The sequence below is a fragment of the Phyllobates terribilis genome, unplaced genomic scaffold, assembly GCF_046119375.1.
Source record: "Phyllobates terribilis strain yellow unplaced genomic scaffold, ASM4611937v1 Scaffold_1512__1_contigs__length_269417, whole genome shotgun sequence".
NCBI classification, from domain to species: domain Eukaryota; kingdom Metazoa; phylum Chordata; class Amphibia; order Anura; family Dendrobatidae; genus Phyllobates; species Phyllobates terribilis.
This window is the reverse complement of record NW_027364272.1, coordinates 245,441-265,387: the sequence shown is the minus strand read 5'-3', so window position 1 is coordinate 265,387 and position 19,947 is coordinate 245,441. Positions and strand designations below refer to the sequence as shown.

The window sequence follows — 19,947 nt, the reverse complement described above, 5'->3', positions numbered from 1 at the left end:
AGAAGCTGAAGAGGGAAAGCCTTTATAAGGCCTGCCAGCATGGTGGTTTGGGATTTCCTAATGTTGAGGTTTTTTTAGGGCTCCATTATATTAAGACGATTGTGGTATTGTTGGGTAAAGGTAATAAGGGTGCATGTATGGCAAGTTATTCTGCAGGATGGATGTTGTATGGGTTAGGTTGGAGAAAGAGGGATGCGAGAGTGCCTGTGTCTTTTAAGTGTCCGGTGTGGTATGAGGTGATTGAGAAGTTTGTCAAGAAGTATGATTTGCTGAGTGTGCCGGTGGATGAGTTTAGAATGACTAAGAGGGTGTATAGGAAATTGTGTGCAAATGAGGTCGAGTCTAATATTGTTGGTTTGAGAGGGAATGAGGTTGCGGATGCTTGGAGAAAGTTGGGTATGTATGGGATGTCCAACAAACAGAAGGATGTAGTGTGGATGGCGTTTCACAATATTCTTCCAGTGAGAGACGTTCAAAAGAAGAGAGGTTTGATTAGGTCGGATGTTTGTCCAAGAGATGGATGTAATGGTTGTGAGACGGTTATGCATCTGATGTGGGATTGTGATTTTGCGCAAGACGTGTGGAAATGTGTAGGGGGGTTGTGTAGGAGTTTGGCAGGAGTGACTTTTGTGGATTGGCGTGTGGTTATGTTTGGTATTGGTGCAAGTGGACGTGTAAAGGAGAGAGTTTTGTGGTTAATTATGGCTTGTGTGTTAGAAAGTTTGTGGGATGTGAGGAATCTTTGTGTATTTAAAAGGAAATCAATTACAGTAAATGAATGTATTAGGATTATTCTTTCTAGGCTATTTTTGATTTACAAGATGGATAGTAGTAGCGGTGGAGGAACAGATGCCGAGGGAATATGGAAATTTAAAAAGTGGAGGCATATTGTAAAATTTCAGTGATCTTTTGGTTTATATTAATAAGATGTTCTTCTTTCTGTAATATTAGGTTACTTTATGCTTAATAAATATGGCCATGATGATGAGAAGTTTTTTTGCAACAGTTTTGGTATATCCTACTGATTTGCTATAAAACTAACCTGAATGGTTTAAAAAAAAAAAAAAAAAAAAAAAAAAAAAAAAAAAAAAATCTGTTTTTATCAGTTTAATATCTGATACGTCCCCTATCTGGGGACCATATATTAAATGGATTTTTAGAACAGGGAGATGGAAAAAGAGCTTGCTCTGTCCACTCCACGCATTGACCTGGTATTGCAGTATCTCCAGGACCGGTGCACCCCTTCTTTAATGCAGTTTCTAAAATCAGAAAGAATTGAATTCAATGTTTTTTGTTCATTTTGCTTGTTTGTCGGATTTTGGGATGGACTCTTTGGCTTTGCTTTTCTTCTCCTCATTGGATTTTTCATGTTCAAAGTTGCAGAAGCCAGATTACAAGCTCATTTTGGTTCAACTTCAGCAACTGTGCATTGCATTGCCATGTAATGTAATGAAATGCTATCTTTCTAGCTCTCCCTTTTTACTTCCTTTTGGATAAACAGACATATTAGGCAAGCATTTTGGAGCTTTCACCTAAATAACTACAGGTGGTGAGATAAGCTGCACAATATAATTGACCTTTCAGTATATTGTTGCACACACACCATCTATTTAGCAAATGCCCTTGTTATCAACAGCAGCCTTTTAAACTCACCTGAGCTAACAGGTATGTGCGCTGGTTACTCTGCTGCGCTTAAAATTTCTTTTTTGGTTTGCTACAATGCCTTTTCTGAAACGTTGTCTCCCTCTGCTGGAACACTGACTTCTTTCATTTAATGCCTGCAGACTATAAAAGAGAACCCAACCCAAAAAGTTTGGTTGATTAGTCTGTGGCATTCTGTTAAACTGTTGCTTATGGCGGTCTCTGTGAGCTTCTCAGCGACATTCAGCCAGCCAGGTATCCTGCATGCAGTAGATGGAATGTGGCAATGGAACGCTGGCTGCGCGTGTCATAATAGGCTCTGAGCCTTTATATACCTGTGCACAGCAGCAGCCACCTTCAGTCTGCTGCTGGACAGCCAGCAGCAGCAGCAGCAGCAGGAGAGGTATGTAATCAGCAGCCCTCCTGCTAAGGGTAGACAGCTGCTCGTTCCACCCCAGCCCCCGCCTTAATTGGTTCTCCTCCCTTCCAACGATGTTGAGGCGGGTGGGAACAGCAGGGGGTGAAGGTGCTGTGTTTAAAGAGGTGGAGTTATGCAGATCTAAAACGCGTGGATTGCAGCAGCAGCAAGCCGAAAAGTGCAGGCATGTAAGGGATCTAGAGGTTGACAACATGTCTTCTTAACGGGAGTCCAGGAGCTCATCTCCACAAATGGACTTTTCAGGATCCTTGGGTGGCTCCGTAATTTGAAACCAATTCTGGTTATCGCTTCTCGGCCTTTTGGCTAAGATCAAGTGTAGTATCTGTTCTTATCAGTTTAATATCTGATACGTCCCCTATCTGGGGACCATATATTAAATGGATTTTTAGAACAGGGAGATGGAAAAAGAGCTTGCTCTGTCCACTCCACGCATTGACCTGGTATTGCAGTATCTCCAGGACCGGTGCACCCCTTCTTTAATGCAGTTTCTAAAATCAGAAAGAATTGAATTCAATGTTTTTTGTTCATTTTGCTTGTTTGTCGGATTTTGGGATGGACTCTTTGGCTTTGCTTTTCTTCTCCTCATTGGATTTTTCATGTTCAAAGTTGCAGAAGCCAGATTACAAGCTCATTTTGGTTCAACTTCAGCAACTGTGCATTGCATTGCCATGTAATGTAATGAAATGCTATCTTTCTAGCTCTCCCTTTTTACTTCCTTTTGGATAAACAGACATATTAGGCAAGCATTTTGGAGCTTTCACCTAAATAACTACAGGTGGTGAGATAAGCTGCACAATATAATTGACCTTTCAGTATATTGTTGCACACACACCATCTATTTAGCAAATGCCCTTGTTATCAACAGCAGCCTTTTAAACTCACCTGAGCTAACAGGTATGTGCGCTGGTTACTCTGCTGCGCTTAAAATTTCTTTTTTGGTTTGCTACAATGCCTTTTCTGAAACGTTGTCTCCCTCTGCTGGAACACTGACTTCTTTCATTTAATGCCTGCAGACTATAAAAGAGAACCCAACCCAAAAAGTTTGGTTGATTAGTCTGTGGCATTCTGTTAAACTGTTGCTTATGGCGGTCTCTGTGAGCTTCTCAGCGACATTCAGCCAGCCAGGTATCCTGCCTGCAGTAGATGGAATGTGGCAATGGAACGCTGGCTGCGCGTGTCATAATAGGCTCTGAGCCTTTATATACCTGTGCACAGCAGCAGCCACCTTCAGTCTGCTGCTGGACAGCCAGCAGCAGCAGCAGCAGCAGCAGGAGAGGTATGTAATCAGCAGCCCTCCTGCTAAGGGTAGACAGCTGCTCGTTCCACCCCACCCCCCGCCTTAATTGGTTCTCCTCCCTTCCAACGGTGTTGAGGCGGGTGGGAACAGCAGGGGGTGAAGGTGCTGTGTTTAAAGAGGTGGAGTTATGCAGATCTAAAACGCGTGGATTGCAGCAGCAGCAAGCCGAAAAGTGCAGGCATGTAAGGGATCTAGAGGTTGACAACATGTCTTCTTAACGGGAGTCCAGGAGCTCATCTCCACAAATGGACTTTTCAGGATCCTTGGGTGGCTCCGTAGTTTGAAACCAATTCTGGTTATCGCTTCTCGGCCTTTTGGCTAAGATCAAGTGTAGTATCTGTTCTTATCAGTTTAATATCTGATACGTCCCCTATCTGGGGACCATATATTAAATGGATTTTTAGAACAGGGAGATGGAAAAAGAGCTTGCTCTGTCCACTCCACGCATTGACCTGGTATTGCAGTATCTCCAGGACCGGTGCACCCCTTCTTTAATGCAGTTTCTAAAATCAGAAAGAATTGAATTCAATGTTTTTTGTTCATTTTGCTTGTTTGTCGGATTTTGGGATGGACTCTTTGGCTTTGCTTTTCTTCTCCTCATTGGATTTTTCATGTTCAAAGTTGCAGAAGCCAGATTACAAGCTCATTTTGGTTCAACTTCAGCAACTGTGCATTGCATTGCCATGTAATGTAATGAAATGCTATCTTTCTAGCTCTCCCTTTTCACTTCCTTTTGGATAAACAGACATATTAGGCAAGCATTTTGGAGCTTTCACCTAAATAACTACAGGTGGTGAGATAAGCTGCACAATATAATTGACCTTTCAGTATATTGTTGCACACACACCATCTATTTAGCAAATGCCCTTGTTATCAACAGCAGCCTTTTAAACTCACCTGAGCTAACAGGTATGTGCGCTGGTTACTCTGCTGCGCTTAAAATTTCTTTTTTGGTTTGCTACAATGCCTTTTCTGAAACGTTGTCTCCCTCTGCTGGAACACTGACTTCTTTCATTTAATGCCTGCAGACTATAAAAGAGAACCCAACCCAAAAAGTTTGGTTGATTAGTCTGTGGCATTCTGTTAAACTGTTGCTTATGGCGGTCTCTGTGAGCTTCTCAGCGACATTCAGCCAACCAGGTATCCTGCCTGCAGTAGATGGAATGTGGCAATGGAACGCTGGCTGCGCGTGTCATAATAGGCTCTGAGCCTTTATATACCTGTGCACAGCAGCAGCCACCTTCAGTCTGCTGCTGGACAGCCAGCAGCAGCAGCAGCAGCAGCAGGAGAGGTATGTAATCAGCAGCCCTCCTGCTAAGGGTAGACAGCTGCTCGTTCCACCCCACCCCCCGCCTTAATTGGTTCTCCTCCCTTCCAACGGTGTTGAGGCGGGTGGGAACAGCAGGGGGTGAAGGTGCTGTGTTTAAAGAGGTGGAGTTATGCAGATCTAAAACGCGTGGATTGCAGCAGCAGCAAGCCGAAAAGTGCAGGCATGTAAGGGATCTAGAGGTTGACAACATGTCTTCTTAACGGGAGTCCAGGAGCTCATCTCCACAAATGGACTTTTCAGGATCCTTGGGTGGCTCCGTAGTTTGAAACCAATTCTGGTTATCGCTTCTCGGCCTTTTGGCTAAGATCAAGTGTAGTATCTGTTCTTATCAGTTTAATATCTGATACGTCCCCTATCTGGGGACCATATATTAAATGGATTTTTAGAACAGGGAGATGGAAAAAGAGCTTGCTCTGTCCACTCCACGCATTGACCTGGTATTGCAGTATCTCCAGGACCGGTGCACCCCTTCTTTAATGCAGTTTCTAAAATCAGAAAGAATTGAATTCAATGTTTTTTGTTCATTTTGCTTGTTTGTCGGATTTTGGGATGGACTCTTTGGCTTTGCTTTTCTTCTCCTCATTGGATTTTTCATGTTCAAAGTTGCAGAAGCCAGATTACAAGCTCATTTTGGTTCAACTTCAGCAACTGTGCATTGCATTGCCATGTAATGTAATGAAATGCTATCTTTCTAGCTCTCCCTTTTTACTTCCTTTTGGATAAACAGACATATTAGGCAAGCATTTTGGAGCTTTCACCTAAATAACTACAGGTGGTGAGATAAGCTGCACAATATAATTGACCTTTCAGTATATTGTTGCACACACACCATCTATTTAGCAAATGCCCTTGTTATCAACAGCAGCCTTTTAAACTCACCTGAGCTAACAGGTATGTGCGCTGGTTACTCTGCTGCGCTTAAAATTTCTTTTTTGGTTTGCTACAATGCCTTTTCTGAAACGTTGTCTCCCTCTGCTGGAACACTGACTTCTTTCATTTAATGCCTGCAGACTATAAAAGAGAACCCAACCCAAAAAGTTTGGTTGATTAGTCTGTGGCATTCTGTTAAACTGTTGCTTATGGCGGTCTCTGTGAGCTTCTCAGCGACATTCAGCCAGCCAGGTATCCTGCCTGCAGTAGATGGAATGTGGCAATGGAACGCTGGCTGCGCGTGTCATAATAGGCTCTGAGCCTTTATATACCTGTGCACAGCAGCAGCCACCTTCAGTCTGCTGCTGGACAGCCAGCAGCAGCAGCAGCAGCAGCAGGAGAGGTATGTAATCAGCAGCCCTCCTGCTAAGGGTAGACAGCTGCTCGTTCCACCCCACCCCCCGCCTTAATTGGTTCTCCTCCCTTCCAACGGTGTTGAGGCGGGTGGGAACAGCAGGGGGTGAAGGTGCTGTGTTTAAAGAGGTGGAGTTATGCAGATCTAAAACGCGTGGATTGCAGCAGCAGCAAGCCGAAAAGTGCAGGCATGTAAGGGATCTAGAGGTTGACAACATGTCTTCTTAACGGGAGTCCAGGAGCTCATCTCCACAAATGGACTTTTCAGGATCCTTGGGTGGCTCCGTAGTTTGAAACCAATTCTGGTTATCGCTTCTCGGCCTTTTGGCTAAGATCAAGTGTAGTATCTGTTCTTATCAGTTTAATATCTGATACGTCCCCTATCTGGGGACCATATATTAAATGGATTTTTAGAACAGGGAGATGGAAAAAGAGCTTGCTCTGTCCACTCCACGCATTGACCTGGTATTGCAGTATCTCCAGGACCGGTGCACCCCTTCTTTAATGCAGTTTCTAAAATCAGAAAGAATTGAATTCAATGTTTTTTGTTCATTTTGCTTGTTTGTCGGATTTTGGGATGGACTCTTTGGCTTTGCTTTTCTTCTCCTCATTGGATTTTTCATGTTCAAAGTTGCAGAAGCCAGATTACAAGCTCATTTTGGTTCAACTTCAGCAACTGTGCATTGCATTGCCATGTAATGTAATGAAATGCTATCTTTCTAGCTCTCCCTTTTTACTTCCTTTTGGATAAACAGACATATTAGGCAAGCATTTTGGAGCTTTCACCTAAATAACTACAGGTGGTGAGATAAGCTGCACAATATAATTGACCTTTCAGTATATTGTTGCACACACACCATCTATTTAGCAAATGCCCTTGTTATCAACAGCAGCCTTTTAAACTCACCTGAGCTAACAGGTATGTGCGCTGGTTACTCTGCTGCGCTTAAAATTTCTTTTTTGGTTTGCTACAATGCCTTTTCTGAAACGTTGTCTCCCTCTGCTGGAACACTGACTTCTTTCATTTAATGCCTGCAGACTATAAAAGAGAACCCAACCCAAAAAGTTTGGTTGATTAGTCTGTGGCATTCTGTTAAACTGTTGCTTATGGCGGTCTCTGTGAGCTTCTCAGCGACATTCAGCCAGCCAGGTATCCTGCCTGCAGTAGATGGAATGTGGCAATGGAACGCTGGCTGCGCGTGTCATAATAGGCTCTGAGCCTTTATATACCTGTGCACAGCAGCAGCCACCTTCAGTCTGCTGCTGGACAGCCAGCAGCAGCAGCAGCAGCAGCAGGAGAGGTATGTAATCAGCAGCCCTCCTGCTAAGGGTAGACAGCTGCTCGTTCCACCCCACCCCCCGCCTTAATTGGTTCTCCTCCCTTCCAACGGTGTTGAGGCGGGTGGGAACAGCAGGGGGTGAAGGTGCTGTGTTTAAAGAGGTGGAGTTATGCAGATCTAAAACGCGTGGATTGCAGCAGCAGCAAGCCGAAAAGTGCAGGCATGTAAGGGATCTAGAGGTTGACAACATGTCTTCTTAACGGGAGTCCAGGAGCTCATCTCCACAAATGGACTTTTCAGGATCCTTGGGTGGCTCCGTAGTTTGAAACCAATTCTGGTTATCGCTTCTCGGCCTTTTGGCTAAGATCAAGTGTAGTATCTGTTCTTATCAGTTTAATATCTGATACGTCCCCTATCTGGGGACCATATATTAAATGGATTTTTAGAACAGGGAGATGGAAAAAGAGCTTGCTCTGTCCACTCCACGCATTGACCTGGTATTGCAGTATCTCCAGGACCGGTGCACCCCTTCTTTAATGCAGTTTCTAAAATCAGAAAGAATTGAATTCAATGTTTTTTGTTCATTTTGCTTGTTTGTCGGATTTTGGGATGGACTCTTTGGCTTTGCTTTTCTTCTCCTCATTGGATTTTTCATGTTCAAAGTTGCAGAAGCCAGATTACAAGCTCATTTTGGTTCAACTTCAGCAACTGTGCATTGCATTGCCATGTAATGTAATGAAATGCTATCTTTCTAGCTCTCCCTTTTTACTTCCTTTTGGATAAACAGACATATTAGGCAAGCATTTTGGAGCTTTCACCTAAATAACTACAGGTGGTGAGATAAGCTGCACAATATAATTGACCTTTCAGTATATTGTTGCACACACACCATCTATTTAGCAAATGCCCTTGTTATCAACAGCAGCCTTTTAAACTCACCTGAGCTAACAGGTATGTGCGCTGGTTACTCTGCTGCGCTTAAAATTTCTTTTTTGGTTTGCTACAATGCCTTTTCTGAAACGTTGTCTCCCTCTGCTGGAACACTGACTTCTTTCATTTAATGCCTGCAGACTATAAAAGAGAACCCAACCCAAAAAGTTTGGTTGATTAGTCTGTGGCATTCTGTTAAACTGTTGCTTATGGCGGTCTCTGTGAGCTTCTCAGCGACATTCAGCCAGCCAGGTATCCTGCCTGCAGTAGATGGAATGTGGCAATGGAACGCTGGCTGCGCGTGTCATAATAGGCTCTGAGCCTTTATATACCTGTGCACAGCAGCAGCCACCTTCAGTCTGCTGCTGGACAGCCAGCAGCAGCAGCAGCAGCAGGAGAGGTATGTAATCAGCAGCCCTCCTGCTAAGGGTAGACAGCTGCTCGTTCCACCCCACCCCCCGCCTTAATTGGTTCTCCTCCCTTCCAACGGTGTTGAGGCGGGTGGGAACAGCAGGGGGTGAAGGTGCTGTGTTTAAAGAGGTGGAGTTATGCAGATCTAAAACGCGTGGATTGCAGCAGCAGCAAGCCGAAAAGTGCAGGCATGTAAGGGATCTAGAGGTTGACAACATGTCTTCTTAACGGGAGTCCAGGAGCTCATCTCCACAAATGGACTTTTCAGGATCCTTGGGTGGCTCCGTAGTTTGAAACCAATTCTGGTTATCGCTTCTCGGCCTTTTGGCTAAGATCAAGTGTAGTATCTGTTCTTATCAGTTTAATATCTGATACGTCCCCTATCTGGGGACCATATATTAAATGGATTTTTAGAACAGGGAGATGGAAAAAGAGCTTGCTCTGTCCACTCCACGCATTGACCTGGTATTGCAGTATCTCCAGGACCGGTGCACCCCTTCTTTAATGCAGTTTCTTAAATCAGAAAGAATTGAATTCAATGTTTTTTGTTCATTTTGCTTGTTTGTCGGATTTTGGGATGGACTCTTTGGCTTTGCTTTTCTTCTCCTCATTGGATTTTTCATGTTCAAAGTTGCAGAAGCCAGATTACAAGCTCATTTTGGTTCAACTTCAGCAACTGCGCATTGCATTGCCATGTAATGTAATGAAATGCTATCTTTCTAGCTCTCCCTTTTTACTTCCTTTTGGATAAACAGACATATTAGGCAAGCATTTTGGAGCTTTCACCTAAATAACTACAGGTGGTGAGATAAGCTGCACAATATAATTGACCTTTCAGTATATTGTTGCACACACACCATCTATTTAGCAAATGCCCTTGTTATCAACAGCAGCCTTTTAAACTCACCTGAGCTAACAGGTATGTGCGCTGGTTACTCTGCTGCGCTTAAAATTTCTTTTTTGGTTTGCTACAATGCCTTTTCTGAAACGTTGTCTCCCTCTGCTGGAACACTGACTTCTTTCATTTAATGCCTGCAGACTATAAAAGAGAACCCAACCCAAAAAGTTTGGTTGATTAGTCTGTGGCATTCTGTTAAACTGTTGCTTATGGCGGTCTCTGTGAGCTTCTCAGCGACATTCAGCCAGCCAGGTATCCTGCCTGCAGTAGATGGAATGTGGCAATGGAACGCTGGCTGCGCGTGTCATAATAGACTCTGAGCCTTTATATACCTGTGCACAGCAGCAGCCACCTTCAGTCTGCTGCTGGACAGCCAGCAGCAGCAGCAGCAGCAGCAGGAGAGGTATGTAATCAGCAGCCCTCCTGCTAAGGGTAGACAGCTGCTCGTTCCACCCCACCCCCCGCCTTAATTGGTTCTCCTCCCTTCCAACGGTGTTGAGGCGGGTGGGAACAGCAGGGGGTGAAGGTGCTGTGTTTAAAGAGGTGGAGTTATGCAGATCTAAAACGCGTGGATTGCAGCAGCAGCAAGCCGAAAAGTGCAGGCATGTAAGGGATCTAGAGGTTGACAACATGTCTTCTTAACGGGAGTCCAGGAGCTCATCTCCACAAATGGACTTTTCAGGATCCTTGGGTGGCTCCGTAGTTTGAAACCAATTCTGGTTATCGCTTCTCGGCCTTTTGGCACGATCTATCAGGTTTACCTGTGTGGTCTTGCCTGTGAGGTGCTCTTGGTACCCTTTCTCTCGGCCTGGGGGGATCGTTCCTCTTCGGAGGGACTTAACCCCCCTGCTGCTATTGGGAGGAAGGATTAGTCCGGGAGCAACGGGAAGGGATCCCATGATGGCTTGCGCCTTTCAGAGAGAAGAGTCGGTACGTTCCTGAGTGAAGGATGCCGGCAACGCTCACATATTCATCTGGTGATGCCCGGATGAGGAACACCGTGAGGATTGAAGTTGGAGCAGCATCGAGGATGGAGAAGAATTTGGACTACATCTGCCATAGGATTCTGCTTGGAGTTCTGGAGTTTCGGCGGGAAGACATATTCTGCTTCCAGGACAACGAGTACAAGGGGACTTACACCATCACCTTCAAGAGCCAGGGATGCTGTCAGCAACTCGTACAAAAGGTAAACGAGAAAAACTACTTAGATGAATTGGATGGACTAACCTTTTGTCTCTTGTATGCTTATGACGAGATCCCCATCGTGGTGCATTTCCCGAACCCCTTTGTGGAAGCTGCAGACATCTCGACCTACCTTACCCGTTATTGTGATGATCTGAGATACCTGGGTACTGTGAAGAACGCGGTAGGCTTCTGGTGCGGCAAGAGAAGGTATATGGCCCGTCTAAAGAGGGACCTTAGTGGAGTGGGAGGAATGCTACACCCTCCCTCAACCTTCGTAATCGGTAAGAGCAGAGGCTACTTATTTTATCCTGGAATGCCAGTATGTTGCAGGAACTGTGGACAAATGGGTCATACCCAAACGTCCTGCACGGGCAGGAAAGTAGACCGCTGCAATAATTGCAGCTGTTACGGACATCTAATGAAGGACTGTCCCGCTGGGAGGAAATGTAATCTCTGCGGTGGGGCGGGGCACATGTTCCGAGGATGCCCCAATAGGACCAGGACCAGGACCTACGCAGAAGCTGCATCTTCTGCAGCTGAGCCGATGCGCCCGCCGGTCTTCACTGGCGGGCCGGCGTCGGAGGGCGTTTCGAAGGGCGAGAAGGCTGGGATGGAGCAGGGAGCCGGAGGCCCCTCTGGGGCGGCACCTGCATCGAAGTCCCTTAACGAGGGGCGGACCTTGCATGGACCGGAGCGGGGGGGTCCTCCTTCTGGGAGGGTATCCTCCGTATCGATGGTTCCCGATACCGATCCTGTTGGGCTGGAGGGTGGTGCCCCTGTGCGGTTGGCTACAGGGGACCATGCAGCGATGGCCTCAGGATCTTCCAGGGCGATTAGCCAGCCAGATGAGGGGGCTTTGCTTCTAGGTGGCGAACATCAGGAAATCTGTGTTGATCTTATCCTGATGGACCAGTCTTCCCCCCTGGAGGAGGTGGAGGAAGAGGAGGACTGCACCAGTGACCTAGTGGAGTCTGCCCCGAAAAAGAGACGGAATGTCGAAGCCCCAGCGTCTCCTGGAATGTGGCTGGGAACCGTGACCTACGAGGGGGCAACCGCCGGCTCACAGAATATCGAGTCGTTTGGGTCCTCTAGCCCGGATGTCCTGGAGCAATTTGACATACAGGGCTTTGAGTCAGGTGTCCTCATGGAAGATCCACCACCCTGACCTATGAATGCCCACATTAAGACTTGTCTCACTGAATGTGAGGTCATTAAAGAGCCCAGTCCGTAGGGCTGCTCTATTCAAGTATTTAGAAACCGCTGACTTTGACATTTGTTTATTACAGGAATGCGGGATACAACATGCACTAAATTATAATGACATCAAGACAGATTGGAGACTGGGGCCCTCCATCTGGTCTGGCTCCAATGACAACAAGTCAGCGGGGGTGGGCTTCCTCTGTTGTGGGAGAAATATTACTATAAATGCTGTCACAGAAATAGTACCAGGCAGAGTGGTTTTAGTGCATTTTAAATTTAATGGTTTTACCCTACGTGTAATGAATATTTATGCTCCCCCTGATAAGCAAGAGAGAATTAATTTATTTGGGATATTGCCATTGTACTGTACTGGGTCATCTCCCCTGATCGTAGGGGGTGATTTTAATTGTCTTTGTGCTAGTGAACAACGAGCAGGGGGTGACCCTTTACGCAAATTGGATAAGTCATGTCATCTATTGAAAGATTTTATAACTGATTTTAAATTATGCGATGCGTGGAGGTCACTCCTGCCGACGGACCCTGGTTATACGTGGTCCGGAAGAGGGGTGTCCTCCAGGATCGATTTTATTTTCCTATCAGATGATTTTAACCCTGTAAAATGTGTTTTAACATCAAATATATTTTCTGACCATAAGGGCTTGGAGGTGCACCTAGAATACCGGGATGAACAGAGGGTCAACAGGGGCCTCTGGCGTCTAAGTACTTACCTGCTGGAGGACCCTCTGATTCGACAAGACTTTGGTAAAGCCTATCAAGCCTGGCGGCGACAAAAACCTTCTGATGCCCCTATGGTAACCTGGTGGGAAAATTTGAAAAAAAAAGTCAGAATGTTTTTTATAAAAGCAGGGAGACGTAAAGCTAGAGAGAAAAAAAGATGTTTTAGTGATCTTAACACCAAACTACAAACACTTTTTAAATTCAAAGAGCTAGGGGTGGAGGTGGGAGATGATATTGCTGGCCTAAAAACTGAAATCCAGAACTGCATAGACACAAAGGGGAAAGAGGTTATTTTTAACTCTAGAGTGCAGCACTTGGAGGAGGGGGAGAAGTGCTCTCGCTTCTTCTTCAAAAAAGTCATGGATAAAAGAGAAGTGATCACAAATCTAGAGGGTGAAACATCTATGCAGGGAATGTTGAATGCTACTTTTAAGTTTTATAAGCATCTTTTTAGTAAAAAGTGTATAGATGAGTCCTTTTTATCTGATGCTCTTAATGATCTCGATTTTAAGCTAAATTTTACAGACCAGGAGTTTTTAGAACGCGATATTGTTTTAGAGGAATTATTTTATGTTTTTAAAAGTTTCTCTAAGGGTAAAGCACCTGGGTGTGACGGACTACCTGTAGAGTTTTATCTTACTTTTTGGGACATTTTAAAAGAGGACCTTTTTATGCTTTTTAAAGAAGTTTTTATTTGTGAACAGTTGCCATTTTCGTGGAGGAGAGGAGTGGTGTCTTTGATATATAAAAAAGGTGACCGCAGTGCTCTAGCGAATTGGAGACCCATAACTCTCCTAAATTTGATTACAAGGTACTTGCTAAGGTGGTTGCAGACCGGCTCAGGAGTGTCATTGCCAAACTAATCCAGCCTGAGCAGGTTTGTAGTGTACCAGGCAGAAGTATTTCAGAGGTTTTAAACGTATTAAGGGATGTAATTTGGTATTCCAGAGACCGGGGTCAAAATGTAGCTCTTTTAGCCCTAGATTTTGAAAAAGCTTTCGATAGAGTCTCTCATAGATTTCTTTTTAGAGTTTTAAAAAGGATGGGTATCCCTAATATGCTTTTAAATTGTATTAAGATTTTATATAAAAATTGTTTTAGTCAAATTTCTCTTAATGGCTTTTTAACAGATGGAGTTCCCCTTGAGTCTGGAGTGAAGCAGGGATGCCCCTTGTCGCCCATCCTGTTCATCTGCGCCATGGAGCCCCTGCTGAGCGCAATAAGGAAAGACAAAGTGATTAGAGGGGTTCCTGTTCCTGGCGGAGGTGGCAGTGATGTGAGAGTCTTTGGCTACATGGATGACGTGACGGTTGTGTGCGTGGACCCTGCTTCCCTCCGGAGGGCGGTGTTGCGCATTGATTTTTTTTCCCAGGCATCCGGTTTTAAACTTAATTTAAATAAATCTGAATGTCTGACTTTGGGATCCTGGGACACCGCCCAACTCCCGCAGCTCACTATAAAACGAGACAATGTAAAAATTCTTGGAGTTGTTTTTAACGAGGAGAATGTGGGAACTCAAAGCTGGGAGAATGTCCTAGAAAAAATGTCAAAGAAAATATCATTTTGGGGTTTGAGGTCCCTAACAATGGAGGGGAAAATTTTAATTATAAAATCAGTGTTGTTACCCCTCATACTGTATATAGCTATGGTGTACCCCCCCTCTGATGTTTTAATTAAAAAAATGACTAGGATGATCTTTATGTTTTTATGGAACTCCAAAATGGAAAAATTAAGGCGAGAAATAATGAGGAAGAATAAAATGAACGGCGGAAGGGATGTCCCCGACTTACATATTTATTTGTATTTAAATTATTTCTGCTTTTGTTTCAAACATTTTAATGGTAATAGTGCGCTAAGTTATTTTTTAAAATATACTTGTGGGATGATTTTTAAAAGATGGTTTAAGTTGTCGTTGAATTCCCCTGTTTTACTATGCCCCCCCAAACACCAAGCAATCTTAGAAAAGACTGTTCGATTTTATAGCCTTGGTGATTTTAATATGGACATTTTTAAAGACCGCAAGAAGCTTTTATCTTTTCTGAGGAGGAATGAAGATGTGACCCCCATAGTAAATTTCTCAGAAGAGAGATCGAAGCAAGTTTGGAAGAATGTCTTCGGGAAATTCTTAGCAAATGGACATAAGGACATCGCATGGATGGTGGTCCACCAGTGCCTCCCCACCAGAGAGTTTCAACACAGGAGAGGCCTGGTGGCCAGAGCCAAATGCCCCAGAGACTCATGTGTTTATGACGAAACCACCTTGCACCTTATGTGGAATTGCCCATTTGCACAGGAACTTTGGCACAAAGTTGGGATTCTTTTAAAATGGACTTGCGGTTTAAGAGATTTTAACCATGAATATGTTTTATATGGCCTTTTTAAATGTTCGACCCCTCAACAGTATTGTATATGTTGGTGTATGATTAACTGTTTTAAAGACGCCCTTTGGAAGGCACGCAATATTTTACTTTTTAAACGTGACGCTATTTCTGTGAAGGATTGTCTTAAAATTGCTTTTAGCCAGATGTATATTTATTACTTAAGGGATGTCAAATGTATTGGGAGGAGGGATGCTAATCGTATATGGGGTTTTTATGGGTGGAATTCTGTGTTTTAATAATGTACTGTTTGTGTTGTTGTTTTTGATTGTAAACCATCTTTTACGCACTTAATAAAATATGTTGAAACCTGATCTGTTCTTATCAGTTTAATATCTGATACGTCCCCTATCTGGGGACCATATATTAAATGGATTTTTAGAACAGGGAGATGGAAAAAGAGCTTGCTCTGTCCACTCCACGCATTGACCTGGTATTGCAGTATCTCCAGGACCGGTGCACCCCTTCTTTAATGCAGTTTCTAAAATCAGAAAGAATTGAATTCAATGTTTTTTGTTCATTTTGCTTGTTTGTCGGATTTTGGGATGGACTCTTTGGCTTTGCTTTTCTTCTCCTCATTGGATTTTTCATGTTCAAAGTTGCAGAAGCCAGATTACAAGCTCATTTTGGTTCAACTTCAGCAACTGTGCATTGCATTGCCATGTAATGTAATGAAATGCTATCTTTCTAGCTCTCCCTTTTTACTTCCTTTTGGATAAACAGACATATTAGGCAAGCATTTTGGAGCTTTCACCTAAATAACTACAGGTGGTGAGATAAGCTGCACAATATAATTGACCTTTCAGTATATTGTTGCACACACACCATCTATTTAGCAAATGCCCTTGTTATCAACAGCAGCCTTTTAAACTCACCTGAGCTAACAGGTATGTGCGCTGGTTACTCTGCTGCGCTTAAAATTTCTTTTTTGGTTTGCTACAATGCCTTTTCTGAAACGTTGTCTCCCTCTGCTGGAACACTGACTTCTTTCATTTAATGCCTGCAGACTATAAAAGAGAACCCAACCCAAAAAGTTTGGTTGATTAGTCTGTGGCATTCTGTTAAACTGTTGCTTATGGCGGTCTCTGTGAGCTTCTCAGCGACATTCAGCCAGCCAGGTATCCTGCCTGCAGTAGATGGAATGTGGCAATGGAACGCTGGCTGCGCGTGTCATAATAGGCTCTGAGCCTTTATATACCTGTGCACAGCAGCAGCCACCTTCAGTCTGCTGCTGGACAGCCAGCAGCAGCAGCAGCAGCAGCAGGAGAGGTATGTAATCAGCAGCCCTCCTGCTAAGGGTAGACAGCTGCTTGTTCCACCCCACCCCCCGCCTTAATTGGTTCTCCTCCCTTCCAACGGTGTTGAGGCGGGTGGGAACAGCAGGGGGTGAAGGTGCTGTGTTTAAAGAGGTGGAGTTATGCAGATCTAAAACGCGTGGATTGCAGCAGCAGCAAGCCGAAAAGTGCAGGCATGTAAGGGATCTAGAGGTTGACAACATGTCTTCTTAACGGGAGTCCAGGAGCTCATCTCCACAAATGGACTTTTCAGGATCCTTGGGTGGCTCCGTAGTTTGAAACCAATTCTGGTTATCGCTTCTCGGCCTTTTGGCTAAGATCAAGTGTAGTATCTGTTCTTTTAAGAACACAAGAGCTACGATCTACACTTGACGAGAGCGATCGAACTCGGAAGGAGAAGAGCTTCGGAGCCCAGCTGACATCGGAGAAGAAAGCCGGATATCGGTGGGAGGAAGAAGCTCTAAAGAATCCAGAAGAAGACGAAGACTCGGAGAAGAATCGGGCTGTCCTGTGGAATCTTCGAGGAAGAAAATCATCGAGACAAAGACCTTTCGGGGAATTTGTCCAGAACACGACGGGAGAAGAATCTGCATAGCTCCACCCATTCCGGGAAGAGTTCCAGATCCAGCTCCAAGAAGTAACTGCAGGAGGAAAGCCATGGCAAGCGCTGCGAGGAAGGCCGAAAAGAAGAGCCTGGAGCAGGGGACAGCCAGGAGGGCCCAGCCAGGAGCCGATTCTGACCCCAAGGACTCTGCCTCCACGACTGGCCAGCAGAAGGGACCCCAGAAGCCCCGCCACGAAGCTCCAGCCCTGGAGCCATGGATGCGGCAGACGGTGGCCCTGAAGCTGAAGGAAGTGGATGGGAGGGTGCCGGACATGTCCTCGGACGTGTTCTGCCAGAAGATGCTGCTGGATCGAGGCTTCTCCAGGTCGGACACCCTCAGCATCCAGACCTTCTTGACGGGGATCTTCTTCGTCACCTTCGCCACTGTGAACACCTGCAGGAGGTTCTGGGAAATGGTAAGCGCCAAAGGACCGGATAATTCTTTCTCTGCCTTTACAGGTAGCTGCCCTATCCAGAGGGACGAAAGGAGGATCACGGTCTCCATGCGCAACCCGCACACCCCAGGCCAAGACATCTGTACCTTCCTGAGACGCTTCTGTTTGGTTGTGAAGGAACCCTCTCACATCCTGAATGGACTCGGCTTCTGGACAGGTAAGTGGTCGGTGACCGTTAGACTTCACAGGGACCTGGCGTACTCAGACGGACTTCGGCACCTGCCCCCGACATTCTCCCTGGGCAACTCCTACGGCCTCATCTATTACCCGGACATGCCGCGGAACTGCAGGAGATGAGGCAAGAACGGCCACGAGATGAAGGACTGCAAGGAGGATGCCTGCAGGATTTGTCGAGTGACGGGACACAGCTCGAAGGACTGCCCGAAGAAGACGTCCTGCAACCTGTGTGGGCTGGCGGCTCATCTGTACAAGGATTGCCCCAAGCGTGAGAGATCCTGGGCATCGGTGGTTGCGACGACCCCAGCTCCGGAGGACAAGGCCCCGACGACCAGGCCTGTGAAGGTCAAGGACGCGACGACCAAGGCCCCAGCGGCCAAGGCCGAGACGACCAAGGCCAAAGCGGTCAAGGAGACGGTGGCCAAAGCCCCAGCGACGGTCCCAGCAGCTCCGAAGCAGAAGAAAAAGTCAAAGGAGGGTAAGAGTTCTGTCACCCCTCTCTCGATCCCTCCCCCTGCCACCCCCGTCCAATCCCCCCCCACCCCGGCCACCCCTGCTGAGGATTCCACTTCCTCTTCCTCCTTCCCCTACTCCTCAGCAGGTGTCCTTTCCCCTGCCCCGGCAGCCACTCTCCCTCCCCAGACCATGGTAGCGGTGGAATTAACCTTTCCTCCACCTGCCGCTATCTCGCTATCTTTTCCGAGGAGGATTTTCCCCTTCTTGTCTCCCCAGTTCCAACCCGGGGAAAGAGGAAGGTGGAGGACAGCCCTGCTACTGAATCCTCCAAAAAGAAGATTCTGGATTTCGTAGGCGAAAAGGAGGATACCCTCCCTGAGCCAGAAGAGATGAAGCACATGGTTGAGACCCTGGTGGCCGAGCCAGAAGAGGAGGAACTGGTGGTCGCCGAGATCGAGGCCGCGCTGCTTGACCAGATGGAGGAAGAGGGCCTGCTGGTGATCCCATCACCAGCAGTCAACACCGACGAGGGACCACCCGACCGGAGTGGTAACTAAGGTGTATTGCCTGCGCTAACATTTTCTTTTTTCCCTACATGATGGCTAATATTAACTTATTTTCCATTAATGTCAGGAGCATCAAGGACAAGTTCAGACGTCAGACTATTTATGCCTTCCTTACTTCCCAGTTGTGTGATGTTTATATGTTGCAGGAATGTTCCCTTCCCTCCTCTAGGTCCTTCAAACATCTGGCCAGGGAGTGGTCCCACGGTCCATCCTACTGGTCCGGTGGGGGTGACTGCAAGTCTGCGGGGGTCGCAATTCTGATCAGGGGGGGCGCATTCACGCTTGAGTCCGTCCAGGAGCTCATCTGCGGCAGGGCTCTTGTTGTAGATGGCAACTGGGCGGGAGAACCTGTCAGGTTCATCAACGTGTATGCGTCCCCACTGAAGAATGAGCGTTTGGAGCTTTTCCAGACCCTGCGGCTTCAGCTTGCCACCACCAGGACCTTAGTGATGGCCGGGGATTTCAACTGCCCCATCGAGGAGGATGGTCGTAGTTCTGGCACATCTGCCAAGTTGGACATCACGTCCAAGCTGCTCATCGAGATGGTAACCGAGGCCTCTCTTCAGGACGTGGTGGGCTCCATGGGGAGAGGCTCCACAAACTATTCGTGGAGCCGACCCGATGGCTCACTCCGCTCCAGGATTGACTTTGTGTTCACCTCTCGGGCAGTCAGGCAGAGTAGGCACTCGATGGTCCCCTGCTTCTTCTCCGACCACAGAGCCATTCACTTACAAGGTGTCCTCGGCGACGGTTTTCCGTCCGGCCCCGGCTCCTGGAAGCTGAATTGTGCTCTGCTGGCTCAGGATGAAGTCGTGGAGGAGCTGAGAGCAGCCTACGCAATGTGGCAGTCCTACAAGGGTAGCTTCCAAACAGTCTCTGATTGGTGGGAATATGTTAAACTTGAGTTTCGCTGTTTCTTTCAGGCCAAGGGTCGACAACAGGCGTGTGAGAAGAGGAGGGACTTCAGAGGGCTGCAGCGCGAGCTGCGGTCGCTGCAGGACCTTCTTCACTGCGGCTGGGACGTGAGGGAGGAGCTGGAGGAGACCAAGAAGAGCCTGAAAAGGCACTTTGAGGAGGAGTCCAAGCGAATCGTCTTCCGTTCCAAAGTGGAGAATCTGGAGAAGGGTGAGAAATGTAACTCATTCTTTTTCAGGAAACTTCATGCCGGTCACACGCCCCTGAATGAGCTGCGAGACGAGAGCGGAAACATGCGACGTGGGAAGGAGGACGTGATGAGGGTCGTCAGCGACTTCTACAGCGAACTCTACTCCCACAAGACTACCGACCCCGACGCTGCTGATAAGTTCCTGTCAGGTATCACTAACCATCTTGATCCTGCAGGCACGGCAGCCTTGGACAAACCTCTGATGGTGGGCGAATTGC

General features: G+C 46.4%; 7 non-coding genes and 2 pseudogenes across 7 annotated transcripts; all 9 read left to right on the top strand.

Moving 5' to 3' along the window:
• The first annotated feature begins 1,074 nt into the window (after window positions 1–1,074).
• On the top strand, window positions 1,075–1,245 carry LOC141244236 (U2 spliceosomal RNA; annotated as a pseudogene).
• A 1,118-nt stretch (window positions 1,246–2,363) lies between these two features.
• Window positions 2,364–2,554, top strand: LOC141244179 (U2 spliceosomal RNA). The gene has a single exon (XR_012308142.1). It is a non-coding gene; the product is annotated as a U2 spliceosomal RNA (small nuclear RNA).
• Window positions 2,555–3,675: 1,121 nt separating this feature from the next.
• On the top strand, window positions 3,676–3,866 carry LOC141244178 (U2 spliceosomal RNA). The gene has a single exon (XR_012308141.1). It is a non-coding gene; the product is annotated as a U2 spliceosomal RNA (small nuclear RNA).
• A 1,121-nt stretch (window positions 3,867–4,987) lies between these two features.
• Window positions 4,988–5,178, top strand: LOC141244177 (U2 spliceosomal RNA). The gene has a single exon (XR_012308140.1). It is a non-coding gene; the product is annotated as a U2 spliceosomal RNA (small nuclear RNA).
• Window positions 5,179–6,299: 1,121 nt separating this feature from the next.
• Window positions 6,300–6,490, top strand: LOC141244176 (U2 spliceosomal RNA). The gene has a single exon (XR_012308139.1). It is a non-coding gene; the product is annotated as a U2 spliceosomal RNA (small nuclear RNA).
• Window positions 6,491–7,611: 1,121 nt separating this feature from the next.
• LOC141244175 (U2 spliceosomal RNA) lies at window positions 7,612–7,802 on the top strand. Its single transcript, XR_012308138.1, has one exon. It is a non-coding gene; the product is annotated as a U2 spliceosomal RNA (small nuclear RNA).
• A 1,118-nt stretch (window positions 7,803–8,920) lies between these two features.
• Window positions 8,921–9,111, top strand: LOC141244174 (U2 spliceosomal RNA). Its single transcript, XR_012308137.1, has one exon. It is a non-coding gene; the product is annotated as a U2 spliceosomal RNA (small nuclear RNA).
• A 6,177-nt stretch (window positions 9,112–15,288) lies between these two features.
• Window positions 15,289–15,478, top strand: LOC141244221 (U2 spliceosomal RNA). Its single transcript, XR_012308181.1, has one exon. It is a non-coding gene; the product is annotated as a U2 spliceosomal RNA (small nuclear RNA).
• Window positions 15,479–16,599: 1,121 nt separating this feature from the next.
• Window positions 16,600–16,677, top strand: LOC141244238 (U2 spliceosomal RNA; annotated as a pseudogene).
• The last annotated feature ends 3,270 nt before the right edge of the window (window positions 16,678–19,947 follow it).